General features: G+C 42.6%; 1 protein-coding gene across 5 annotated transcripts in view; it reads left to right on the top strand.

Annotated features, from left to right (window-relative positions):
• The window catches only part of LOC111759351 (ral guanine nucleotide dissociation stimulator-like), a 127376-nt gene that overhangs the window by 95846 nt on the left and 17210 nt on the right, over nt 1–14320 (top strand). For all 5 annotated transcript variants that reach the window (XM_058285086.2, XM_058285087.1, XM_071210945.1 and 2 more), the window contains one exon: nt 12474–12542. The gene's annotated coding sequence lies outside the window, so the exon portion shown is untranslated. The remainder of the gene's footprint in view (nt 1–12473; nt 12543–14320) is intronic.

Below are 14320 nucleotides of genomic sequence, written 5' to 3'. Positions count from 1 at the left end.
TGCATTATCTTGCTGCGTCAGCTCTCTGTGTGGGTGTCACCACTCCTGGGCAGGCTACACTCCTGTGTGGGGTGGCACCTCTTGCACGGAGGGCACCCCTTGTGTGGGGGACTCTCCTTGTGCGGGGGGGCACTCCTGTGTGGGGCAGCAGTCATTGCACGGGGCAGCACTCCACGTAGGCCAACTCGCCATGCAGGTCAGGAAGCCCTGGGTATTGAACCCTGGACCTACTATATGTTAGATGGGAACCCAATTACTTGAGCCACATCCATTTCCCTATGCTCTTCTTTTATTTTTCTGGATTCAATAGGAATGTCTCCATTTTCATTTTTTTATTTTATTATTTGCATCTTCTCTCTTTTTTCTTTGTCAGTCTAGCTAAATATTTGATGATTCTGTTAATCTTTGCAAAGAACCAAATTATGGTTGGTTAATTCTCTGTTGTTTGTTGTTGTTGTTGTCCTTAATTTCATTTATTTCTTCTCTAATATTTGCTATTTCATTTCTTCTGCTTCCTTTAGAAATAGTTTGCTGTTCTTTTACTAGTTACTCAAGCTAATAGAACTGCACAACTACCGCTGTGTAGTTTGGTCACCGATTTTTAGCTCTTTCTTCTTTTTTAATGTAAAAGCATTGAAACCTATAAATTTCTTTTCAGCACTGCCTTCATAGCATGTAGCAGTTTGATATAATTGATGACTTCCAAAAAGAAATGTTGGATTATGTTTGTAATCTGATCTGTACCTGGGCATGATTAAATTGTGATTAGGGCGTAGAGTCCCCACCCAGTCTCCACCCTTGGTGGGTGGGGACTCACAGTTAAAGGTCTGGCAAAGGACAGAGTTGGAGCTTTTGATGTGGGGTTTTTAATGTTGGAGTTTTGATTTTGGATTTTGATGCTGAGGACTTAAGCTGGAGCCCTGGGAAGTCAACACGTAGAGTTTCCTGGGAGCCAGTCCCAGGAAGGAAGGAACCTTGATGCCAGAGTAAAGCAAGCCTCAGAAACATAGGAACTCAGGAAGCCTGAACCCTCGCAGACGTCAGCAGCCATCTTGCTCCATATAGACTTTGGTGAGGGAAGTAACTTATGCTTTATGGCCTGGAATCTGTAAGCTTCTACTCCAAATAAATTCCCTTTATAAAAACCAACCATTTTCTGGTATTTTTATCAGCACCCATTTGACTGACTAATACACAGCATCCCACAGGTTTTGATATTTTGTGTTCTTGACTTCATTCATCTCTAGATATTTATTGATATACCTATAATTTTTCTATGACCCACTGACTATTTCAAAGTGTATTTTTTAATCTCAATATATTTGAGAAGTTTCCCTTTTTCTGCCTCTTGCTGATTTCCAACTTTATTCCATTATGATCAGAGTAAGTGCTTTCTTTAAATTCAGTCTAGTTGCATTGGTTGAGATCTTCCTTGTGACCCAACTTATGGGCTATCCTGGAGAAAAATCCATAAGCACTTGAGAAGAACATATATACTGCTATTTCGAGGTACAATGTTCTGTATATGTCCACTAGATTTAGTCCATTTATGATATTATTCAATCTTTCTTTGATCCTCTGCCCAGATGTTCTATTCAATGCTGAGAGTGGTATATTGAAGTCTCCAACTCTTATTGTAGAGACATGTATTTTCCCTTCAGTTTTGCCAGTGTTTGCCTCATTGGATTTGGGGCAACCTGGTTAGGTACATATTGTGTTTGTTATTTCTTCCAGGTGAGTTGCCTGATTTGTTAATATACAATGCTCTTCCTTGTCTCTAATTTTAAAAAATTGTTTTTAAAGTCTATTTCATTTGATATACGTTTAGCTGCTCCACCTTTTTTTCAGTTAGTGCCTGCATGGAATATCATTTTCTAGCCTTTCACTTTAATCTATTGGTATCCTTGGGTCTAAGGTGAGTCTCTTGTAGACAGCATATAGATAGCTTGTATTTTCTTATCCATTCCACTGGTCTGTGTCTTTTAATTGGGGAGTTTAATCCATTAACATTCAATATTATTACTGTAAAGGCAGTACTTACCTCACCCTTTTTGACCTTTGAGTTTCATATGTCATATTTTATTTTCACCATTATTTTTTTTACACTTTTAGTTACTTTTACTAATATATTCTTCATTTCTAGACTCTCTTCCAAGCCTTTCTCTTATGTCTCTTATTTTCAGGTTGTAGCACACCCTTTAGTATTTTCCGCAGAGCTGCTCTCTTGGTTACAAACTCTCTCACTTTCTGTTTATCTGTGAATTTTCTAAATTTGCCCTCATTTTTGAAAGACAGTCATGCCAGATATAACATTCATGGGTGGCAGTTTTTCTCTCACTGTATCTTAAATATATGAAACCACTTTCTTGCCCCCATGTTTCTGATGAGAAATAAGAGCTTAATCTTATGGGGTATCCCTTGTATGTGACACATTGCTTTTTTCTTTTGCTCTCAAAATTCCCTTTGTGTTTGGCATTTGACATTCTAATCAGTATTTGTCTCAGATTTTTTAGGATACTTCTTAGACACAGATATCTATATTGTTTGTAGGGTTGGGCTATTTTCTACCATTATTTCTTCAAATATTCCTTTTCCACTTTTTTCCTTCTCTTCTCCTTCTAAGGCATCCATGACACATGTCTGCATGTCTCTTGTTGTCCTTTATTCCCTAACACCTGTTCATTTTTTTCCATTCTTTTCTTTATCTGTTCTTTTGTATGTTCACTTTCAAATGCCATGTCTTCAAGCTTACTGATCCTTTCTTTTGTCTCTTCTAATCTGTTGTTATAAGTCTCCAGTATATATTTTATTTCATTTATTGTGCCTTTCCTTACCATAAGATCTGTTATTTTCCTACCTGTGCTTTCAAGTTCTATTTTTTGTTCACACTCAGTGTTTTCTTAATATCCTTACCTCTTTAAACATCTCACTGAATTCATTAAGGAAATTTGTTTGAACATCTGTTATGAGAAATAAAGGCATCTTGTTTCCAGATAAGTAAGTCACTTCCTGGACTGGCCAGTCAGGCTGTCCCCTATAATTATCGATGCGGATCATAATCATGGCTGGGTAAAGTACACCTTCAGGCGGAACAAGAACATTTAGGACAGAACGACCTGAGTAACAGGATTTATGAGTGTATTTACTGATTTTTATAATAATATTTCCAGTAAAGTTTGTTGGTGTTCATCAATCATTAGTTAATAGAGAATGAGGTAAGGGTAATAGGTAACTTGATTTACTGATGAATGTAACGTATGTTAGGGGTATAAATACTAGCCCCTCGACTCAATAAAGTTGTCTGATGAGCTTGAGAAATCAATGCCGTCAGATCCCCTGAACCCAATCTTTCTTTGTCTTTCATTCCGATACCCTCGGGTCTTTGACTCTGACAATCTGTGATTAGTTGTCTCGACTACTTTGTGTTATCTGGAGGCTTATCATGTTCCTTTGACTGGGCCATATCTTCCTGTTTCTTGGCATGGATTGTAACTTTTTGTTGCTGTCTTGGCATCTGGCTAACTAGATGTATTTATTTTGGGTGCAGTATCTCTCTTTAGTTTAGGGATTTTGCTGGCTTTGTAGTAGGAACCAAGGATGCTGTAAGCTGTGGATGCTGTAAGCTGTGGATGCTGAAGCTGCCCATTATGTCCTAGGAAGTAAAGGACCTACTCCCACCTTTCTTCTCAACCAGGGATATGGACAGAGCAGTAGTCATGTGTAGTGATCCAGGCAGTGCAGCATAAGACTGTCTGCAGTTGCCTGGAAAGACTAATAAAGTTTCATTCCCCTTCATCCTCTTCCTGAAGTGAGGGTGGAGGTGGAGGTGTGGGAAGAAACTAGGTTGTACCAGCTAAAACAGGTCACAGTTGCCCAGGTAGACTGACATAGCACCTACAGCCCTCCTCCCTTTCCAGGGGTGGGGATGGACCCTCCAGAGGGCCCAACAATCTAATCCATGTGGGTCAAAGTGCGTGCAGTCACCCTGATAGGCTGAGGGTATAATGTCCCTTCTGCCTTTTAAGGGGTTGTAGATGGAACCAAAGGTGCCCAATAAAGGAATCCATGTTTGCCACAAGCACTTGCAGTTGCCCACAAAGGTTGAGGAAACAAAGCTCCCTTCCTACCCTATTTGGGGGATGGAGCTACAGGTCCTCCAAAGTCCAGTCTTTGCAGGCCAAATGTGCCTGCAGTTGCCCAGAGAGGCTGAGGAAACACCAGCCCCTTCCTATCTTATTGGGAGGGAAGAGGGTGGAGCCCCCAGTGCTAAACAATGTCCATGTGGGCCAAAAGTATCTGCAGTTACTCAAAGAGACTGAGGAACCACCAGCCCCCTCTTATCCTTTGAGGGACAGGATGGAATCAAAGTCACTCAACATACCAGTCTGTGCAGGCTGAAAGCACCTGCAGTTGCCCAGAGAGGCTGAGGAAATACAGCTCCTCTCCTATCCTATTGGGAGTAGGGCTGGAGCCCCAGATGTCTGACTATCTAGTCTGTGCCAGCCAAAAGCCCCTGCAGTTGCCCACAGAGGCTGGTGTAGATGCCCCCAACATCCTCCCTACCAGAGTTGCAGGCCTAGTCTAGGGTTGCAGTCTGATCTGGAGGAAAAGAAGCCAGTTCCTACTGTCACAGTAATTTTTAATCAGTCCTGTTTCCCCTCAAGCTGGGGGCAAAGTTAAAATGGTGGCTAAAGTCCTCTTTCCAATTTGTACAGCTTCAAGCTTTAGCTGTTCTTAGGGTTATACCTCAGCCAACTGATTTTTCTAATCAGTAGCTGAAGTCATTTCTAAACCATCTCTTCCTCCCTGATTTTAAGAAATGGAGCTTCCAACTCAAGCCACAGAATAGTTCCATGAGTGAAGGATGGTCACTGGCCTCCACTGTTTGGAGTGTTCTACTCACAAATATTCACTGCAGATGGGCAGTCTCCTCCTTCCATTCTTTCAAGGATGTTGCAAGATATTCTTCTGGTCTCCTGGTTCCCCCAACAGGTGCATTAGGTAGCCATGGATGCTTAATAATGGCCCTGTAGGATGAGCTGACTCTTGGAGCTCCTTACTCTGTAGCCATCTTAGATATAAAGTTTTTGATATAGGAAGCAAAGTTCTGTAATTTTATTTCCTCCCTAAATCACCTTCCCTTGCAGCCTTCCAAATCCATGGCTGTACAGTGAGGCTCATGGTCCAAGTTGCCTAAGAAAAAGGGTCATTGAGTCTTAAGATCTGTAGCAAGTCTTGAAAATCAGTCTTTTTTTAATTAAAAGAGTTTCTTAACTTCTGTGGAACTCAATTATGTTCAAAGAAGCATAACTCAGGACATGACAGAAAGGAAACGGGAAGTCCTACTCTTCTGGTTCAGGGGGCTGCAGCAGTAAGTGAGACAGAGGTAGAACCAGCAGGGAGACACATTATGATTCTGTTTCCACCTTCCTGAGGCTGCACTCTGAATTGGGGGAAAGAGAGCTTACAAATATATAAATAGATAGAATAAAATTGTGGTGATTAGAGGTGGATGGCTTCCCACATTTAGTTGAAAAAGTCCCACATGTGACCTGCCAATATGGCACAAGAAGATGGCACGAAAGTGGTGAACAGAAGTTTGGTAGGTGAGTGTGAGGCTACACTCTGCTCCCCATGCTTTATATAGTGTACAAGGATCCCAGATACATCCTAGTGCATAGATGCAGTTACATTGAGAGGATCAGAAGGTCAGACCTCAGTTACACTGAGAGGATCAGAAAAGGCTTTGTAACCAAGAGAAGATGCCTGTGACCCTCAGTGTTAGTAATAAGGGCCAGCAAGTGGCCCAAAATATCTAATGGATAAGTCATATTTCAGACATTCCAGTCTAGAAGTGGAACACACCAAGCATGTTGTACAGAGAACAGCAGGAATCTGGTCTTGCTGCTGTGCAGTGTGTCCTAGGACTAGCAGCGTCAGCATCACCTGGAACTTCGCTAGATATGCAGGATCTTTGGTACAACCTGACCCAATGAATCAGAATCTGCATTTACACAACATCCACAGGCAATCACATCACATGTAATTTTAGAAGCACTGATCTAGACAACACTGTGCGGACCCATGGGCTCTGCCTCTCCCCTACCACCACCTAGAGACTGCATATCACAGCCACAGTCCAGGTGTCCTCTTAAAGGAAAGCAAAAGAAAGGGGGGAAAATGTGAAAGATGAACAGTATCCAAAAGTCACCTAAAGAGGCCATTAAGGGAAGCAGACTTGGCCCAGTGTATAGGGCATCTACCTACTGCATGGGAGGTCTGCAGTTCAAACCCCAGGCCTCCTTGACCCGTGTGGAACTGGCCCACATGCAGCGCTGATGCACGCAAGGAATGCCCTGCCACGCAGGGGTGTCCCCTGCGTAGGGGAGCCGCACATGCAAGGAGTGTGCCCCGTAAGGAGAGCCGCCCAGCGCTAAAGAAAATACAGCCTGCCCAAGAATGGTGCTGCACACACGGAGAGCTGACACAACAAGATGACACAATGTGCTGCTGATAAAGATAGAAGCGTTCACAGAAGAACACATAGGAATGGACACAGAGAGCAGAAATAAATAATAAATAAATAAATAAATAAGAGGTCATTAGAATTCTTGAATTAGACTGTGTTTACTGGATAGACCAAAACTGTCCCCAAAGTTTAAATTACAGGTGGAAAATACTGAAACTGCATTTTCTTTGCCCATTTGAACACAGTAGGGTTAAATTATAAGGCCTGCAATAGAATGATCAGTGCATTTGGGGGGGCAGTGGGGCTTTTCCTGTTTCTGTTTTTCCTTGGTCATGATTCTTTCTCAGTCAAGCAAGATGAATATTGCATACATTGTGTGGTTTCTTTTTGCCACTTCATATCACTCACCTCTTTTTTTAATAGCAATCCTGGTGTTCTGTGCATCTTGATGCATGAATTCACAGGTTTATGACATGAAGTATTGCTGCAGGAATGAGAGACTCACAAACCAAAACTCATCTGCAGGGAGGGCCCTGTGTGCTTTATTTCTCTTGCATATATATTATGCATTTTTGAATTCATGGCTGTGGTTAAGGTTAAATTTCTCAAGGAGGTCTTGTCTTGGAAAAGAAAGCTTGTCTCTAGACTCACAGAAAGGCAGAAAGGCAAGAAGAAGTGTCTTTAAACATCAAGTGAAAAGCGATAGCTTGTACAGAGATGAGCAAGAACAGAGCTATTTTTGCTCTGAAGCAAGAACAGATGAGCTTTTACAAATCATTTAACCATGCCCTTGCTGAGGTGGTGGAACTAATCCCCACAAAATATTTTTGTAAATCTGGTTAGCAGGAAATCAAGCTAAAAGACAAGTGGCTTTTGTGTGTTTGTTTGCCTGGGATTTAGGCAAGTCTGGGCATGTCTGCAGTGTTGGTGGATGGTGGCAGGTTCTACTTACCTGAGGGACTAAGCCCCTCTTGGGAAAAAACTCATCCTAAGTGCTCACAGGAACAGACACTGATTTAGATGCTGAGGATACTGTGGGAATAAAACAGATTCAGTCTCTGTGCTGGAATGTAGCTTCTAGGCTCTCCACCCCTGTCTAGCTCCCATCCAATCTCATTGTAGAGTAATCTGCACTTTCCTTCTCCTTTTGCTCACTTGTCATTCAGTCTACACCCCACTGCAATCTGGCACCTGCCCTACCTCTTTCTTGAAACAGCTCTTGCTGCCTTCAATACTCACTGACTCCTGTGGACACTGTCCAGCCCTTACCCTCGTCTCCATTTGACACTCGTTAATCACTTCTTGACACCTTCATCTCATTTGTAGTTTTAATACCACCACCATCTTCTGATCCTTCACCTACGTCCCTGACTATTCCTTTTCTGTCTCTTTTTAGGACTCCTTTTCTTCTGCCTGCCTCTTCTCACCCTATACATGGCCCCTTTGTAAACTCATCACAACTCTCAATGTTTCAGCTATGCTTTATATCCTGATATCTCTGAAGTCTAATTCACCATCCTGCACCTCTTTCCCACAAGTTTCAGACATATTATATACATGCACACACAGACACATCTCACCTGTGAAAAATCCCTTTCTGCTCTTCCTCCAATAATGTCTTCTGAAGTTAGTACCATTGTGGCAGTTTGAGATTATTTATGAATCCCCCCAAAAAGAGAAACTGTAAACTGGTCTGTTCCTCTGGGTATGACACCCTTTGATTTTATTGAATTCAAAGGTTTTAAGTTTACTTCATTAAAACAACTTAGGGCTTTTGATTTGACTCTGGTGGGGCCCCCAGCACTTTGTGGGTCCATGTAAATGGACGCTCACTCAGACACACAGGAAGAGAGAGAGCTCCAAAGACATGGAAAGAGACAACCTGTTTTTTTCATTCCTACTATGTGACAGAAAGAAGGTTTAAATGTCTAAAGCCCTAGAGAGAGATCAGTTATTTGCTTGATACTTTGCAGCTGAAAAGAACAGAGCAGCTAAGCAGCTAAGGTGGCTGCTGATGGTAGGAAGAGGGAAGAAGAGATGTGATATGGGGGAATTCAGAACTTGGAGCTGTCGTGGGTGGTACTGCAGGGACAGGAGCTGGACATTGTATGTCCTGCCATGACCCGCTGGGTGGACTAGGGAAAGTGTAAACTACAATGTAAACCATTATCCATGTGGTGCAGCAGTGCTCTGGGGTGTATTCATCAAATTCAGTGAACGTCCTACAATGATGGGAGAGGTTGTTGATGTGGGAGGAGTGGGGCGAGGGGAGTGTGAGGTATATGGGGACCTCATATATTTTAATGTAACATTTAAAAATAAATAGAGAGGAAAAAAAGAAGACCCAGAAAGAAATGAGCCCTATGCCTACCTACACTGAGATCAGAAGAAGCTGGGACTACAGAGCCTTAAGAGGAAGGAGAGACCAGCAAAAATCACCTGCCATCTGGCTTCAACATGTGGTAACTGACTTTCATGAGAAACAACCTTGAGTTGGACTCTTTGGGGCCTTGTAACTGTAAGCGTTTACCCCAAGTAAACACCCTCTGTAAAAGCCAATGGGTTTCTGGTACTTTGCCATCTGCACCCTTTTGGCAGACTAATACAGCCATCTCATTATCCAAACCAGAAACCTAGAGATTCATCTCAGTTTCCTCTTGCTCCTTCACCCCACAAATTACCAAATTCAGATGATTTTATCTAAATATTTTTCAAACATTTCCTCTCCTCTGCACCTTGGTATCATGTTTCTAGACTGGCCCTGCTCACCTCTTGCTCATCAGGGATCCTTGTCACTGCTATTCCTGCCTCTGGCTTCAGTTCCATTTAAGCTGCCTTCCTGAAGGGGCTCAGAGAGCACTCCTGGGCTTATAAGCCTCCCAGACTCTCCGTCTCTAAGAGAAGAAAGTCCACGTAGGTCACTGCCTGTGTCTCTGGCCTCACCTCCTGTGAGCTTTGACTCCCTTTCTGCTTGCATGTCTCCACACACAGCAGTCACTGTATGTACATGTGCTTGATCTCATAATAACTACGTGGAAAACCCTTTCTTGGCTCTTCATCCCAGGGACACCTGGCTCTATCTACCTGCAGATGTTCCTAGCTCCATTCTTTCAGGATCAGCTTGCTGTAACCTACTGTCAAAAGCCTTCCCTTATAGCCCTCCTCATGGAGGGGAGAATGAGTGACTGTCCTCTGTGCTCCATAGTGGGCTGTGTGTCTAACCATCACTATGCTTGTATATCACTTTAAAACTGTCTCTTCTGCCTTTCCCACTGGGCTATGAACTCCTTTTGGAAAGTGCTTGCTACAGGACAGATTCGCCATAAGTGTTTGTGGAATGAGGCACCCGTCCAAGATTTTCAATGACCTGAGATTCCCAGGGCTATTGATATGAAAGCCAGACCTAACTGTGATTTTATCCCAAAGTGCCCTCAGAAAGCCAGCTTCTCCTCCTGGAGATGAGATGTTAATGGCACTGCCTTAGGCTTCCACTCAGGCCCCATTAAACATATCCTATGGTGAGAAATCCACTTGACCCAAGACTGCGATGCAGGGTCATTGTCACTTATTTTTAATACCAGTCTAGATCTTACAACAGCACACTGGCTTCTATTCCCACGTTAGACTGAAATAAGACATTTCAGGGTGAACTTAAGGGTTAAGCAAACAGATATGGATAAATTTGAAATGAGACCATGATAGATCTATGTAACATCTCACTGAGCATTTCAGGGTTTGAGACCTAAAGTTTTATTTGGCCAATTTACCTGACTAATTTTATGCAAATATGGGTTTACATTGTAAGCATCCTTTAAATGCTACCACATAGCTTCGCTATGACCACAGAGTGAGGATTCTTGATGAAAGGGTATCACAAAAGTTTTCAAATCCCTGAGCAGGGGCTGAGGACAGCAGGTAGATGTTGGGCAAATTTTCTGCTGAATCACATGTTCTTACATGAGCATTTACACAGATGTTAGGGTGGGAAATCTCATTTCAGAGATGCAGACACTGAGGCTAGTACATGTTTAAGTCAGTGTTCTCAGAAGTCAGCACAAAGAATGTGCTGGACAGCATTTAAATCTCCTGGAAAAATGAATGCAAGTATAAATTTCCTGTTCTTACCCCATCATCAGGGATTTGAATTTGGTAAGGGTTGTACATCTTCAGTTTCAGTATTTGCAAAGTTTTCCTGTCACAATCAAACATAGAATGTGGGTTCTCTGGTGGTGTACATCATTCTATTAACTTGTGTCCCTCTGGAATTCTTCTTTTACCTAATTAATAACCCTCCCATCTGAACTACATCCAGCCCTCATTTTTCAATTTTGTCCCAAAATAATGTCATGAAATATATTATCAAGTGCCTAGCTGACATCCATAAACACTATATCTAACTTTTCACTTAACTTGCAAGCTTTTGGAACTATCAAGTGTTTTTTTTTTAAAAATAAGACGAATCTCTTCTCTATCTCTTAAAATTCCCTCCTTCCTTAAAATCTGTGGCTCTTCTCTTCTGTTTTTTTTTTTTTTTTTTTCATATCTCTCTGACAATTCCTTCTCTAATTCATTGGCTGTTTCCCTCTCAGTTTCCTGAAGGCCAGTTTCCATCACTTCTAAATATTCTCACAATTCTGCTTTCCCCAGGTTGTCTCATCTAATCCTAATTTCCACCACCACATATCTGCTAATGACACCAAGATCTGTTGCCCCTCTATTCAAAATGCAGGTCTCGTATTCTCAGCTACACCTGGATGTTTGCTCAAAGCCTTATGTCAGAAATGCTGGTTACATTTTCTCTGCCAACACTCCCTTCTTAGAAGAATGTATCTGCACAAAAGAACACTGTGTGATCTCATTCCCCAGGCCAGAGCTGAGTTGACCCAAGTGACCACCTGATCCAGCTAGGTCAATTGGATCCCCTTGCTTGGGAATCCCCTATCAGCCGGTTATGCAATTTTATGGTGATATTGATGCAGAGTTTGGGACCTGATGATGTAGTACAGGAAGCCAGGCTATAGGGAGAACCTGGAGAATGGGGAATACATGCATAGAGAAACAAAGTAAAGGGCGGTGGACTTGGCCCAGTGGTTAGGGCATCCGTCTACCACATGGGAGGTCCGAGGTTCAAACCCCCGGCCTCCTTGGCCCGTGTGGAGCAGGCCCATGTGCAGTGCTGATGCACGCAAGGAGTGCCCTGCCACTCAGGGGTGTCCCCCACGTAGGGGAGCCCCACTCGCAATGAGTGTGCCCTGGAAGGAGAGCTGCCCAGCGTGAAAGAAAGTGCAGCCTGCCCAGGAATGGGGCCGCACACACAGAGAGCAGACACAACAAGATGATGCAACCAAGCGAAACACAGATTCCCGTGCCGCTAACAACTACAGAAGCGGACAAAGAAGATGCAGCAAATAGTCACAGAGAACAGACAACTGGGGTGGGTGGGGAAGGGGAGCGAAATAAATAAATAAATAAATCTTAAAAAAAAAAAGAAGAAGAAGAAGGAATAGAAAAGCAAAGTAAAGCATAGCTGGATTTCAGAGAGACCACAACATAGAGGTTGGATGCCTGATGATTTTTCAGGACTGGAAAGTCCTAATTCTAGTTCCTTCCATTGTATTACATGAGCTTTAATATTTATTTTTCCAATATTGTTTACCAGCCTACTTTTTTATGGACATACTTTGAATTTTTTTAAAGATACCTAGATTACATAAATGATACATAAAAATTATAGGGGATACACAAATGTCCTGCTCCATACCTCCCACGTTTTCCCACATTGACAACATCCTTCATTAGTGTTGTACATGTGTTTCAATTGATGAACACATTTTGGAGCATTGCCACTAAGTGTGGATTATAGTTTACATTGTAGTTTACACTATCTCCTACACAATTTTGTAAATTATGACAAGATGTATAATGGTCTGCATCTGTCATTGCAATCCCTGAGTCGTGAAAGTGCCCCCATATTACACCTATTTTTACTTCTCTCTCCCTTCAGAACGTCCAGTGGCCACTGCCTCCACATCGGTGATAGAAGATCTATCAATAAATCTACAGTAGAATAATGGTAAGTCTTCTGTAGTCCATTTTTCATCCCCAAATGCTGAGGATTCTGGGATAGTAATGCCCACTTTGCCTCTAATTGAGAGAGGGCTTAGATCCCATGGGCAGATGATGGGATTATCTTGCTTGCAGTTTCAGGCTCTCTCTGTTCCATAGAATGTGTGTTGTCCATCATCATCTCCTTGTTAGCTGTCCTGGGTGAGTCCAATGAACTGGAGAGAAGGTGTTTCAACTCTGTTGAGATTCAGGGCCCAACTGACACATGGACAGCCTAAAGATTTAAGACTCTTGGACATGCACCTATCAACTCTTGCACTAACAATAGATTCAAATAGAAGAGGCAGAAGAGCCAAGTGTAGGGAAACTACTTTATGTCAGGAGATTTGATAGGTGCAAGAGGTATTTTGTTAAATAAGAAATGTATGGCTCCTGCCCTCAGAAATCTTACATTTGGTTACCCTCTTACATTATATTCTTTTTTAATGTGTATATTTGAGTGGTTGTATTTCTTGCAATCCAATAATCCTTTATATGTACTTTCCTAAATTAATAACATATCCCAAACCAAACATATATTTGTCACCATGCCTGGTCCTTGAGAAAGCCTGAAGGAATTCCTTTAACATTTCTGGTAAGACAGGTACACTAGTAACAACTCCCTTAAGTTTTTGCTTGTCTGGATTGGGTTTGTGAATGCACTAAGCCAGGGCATCCTTCTTTCAAGGAATGTCTCCATGCCCCCTGGTGGGAGGCAGCTAAGAAGCATAAAGTCACAGCCAGGGCCAGACTCAGCTGCACCCATTGCTAGGATCCCAGCTACTCGCAGAGGGTCGTCCCAGGGCCATTCTGACAACTGTGCTGATACTAAGGGGTCTTGGCTTGCCTTGAGTTCTTCATTAGTTCTGGGCATGATCCTCACCTGGTTGGGAAGGCTCCAGCCTTGTGCCCAGATACCTATTACACATAACCCTGATATATCTGTCTTCATATCTGTCTCTTTCTCACTCCTGTCCAATGGTTTGAACACCTCTCTCTCCTTGTCATTATCCCCCCCCCCCATCATCACCATAATCACACATCAACTTCTCTTTCTTGCCATCTGTTTTGGCTGGGATAGAGAAGATGATGGGGCCAGAAGGACACAAGGCCTTGTGTGGGGCAGGACCTGGGAATCTGAGGTTTCATCACGGGGACAGAGAAATCAGAACAGGTGCTTTTGAAATCCACTCCCCATGAAAGCTTTGGGCAAGCTTCATGGTCACCTGGTGAGAATATAAGCCATTTGGTATGACTGCATTTTCCTGGTGTGAGGGTCTGTCAGAGATTGAATCATGTACTCTACAGAAGAATCAGCATACCTATGGTTGACCCCATTAAATAAGAGGACCTTTTGAAGGTCCTATTATTAGTTAAAGTGTGGACTCATTTGTGAGTAGGCTCTTTAAAAATCCCATTTAGGTGAATTCAGATTAAATTAGGGTGGGCTTAATCCATATGACTGAGGCCCTTATAGACAAAGGACCTTGGACATAGAGACAAAAGTCAGAAACCAGGAGAAACCAGAGAGAGAGAAATAAGGATTGTCATGTGGTGGAGACAGAAATGCATCTACAAACCAAAGCAGAATATTACAGACTGTAGGAGAAGACAAGAACTGCCTACACCTTGAATTTAGACTTCTAGCCTCCAAACCTGTGAGCCAAAACAGTTCTGTAATTTAAGCCCACCAGTGCTCTCGGGGCAGAATCCCAGCTGGGACATCTCAGCCCTGCCCCAAGAGCA

This window comes from Dasypus novemcinctus, chromosome 22 (assembly GCF_030445035.2).
Source record: "Dasypus novemcinctus isolate mDasNov1 chromosome 22, mDasNov1.1.hap2, whole genome shotgun sequence".
NCBI lineage: Eukaryota > Metazoa > Chordata > Mammalia > Cingulata > Dasypodidae > Dasypus > Dasypus novemcinctus.
Note: the sequence above shows the minus strand (reverse complement) of the source record. Positions and strands in the feature narration are given on the sequence as shown.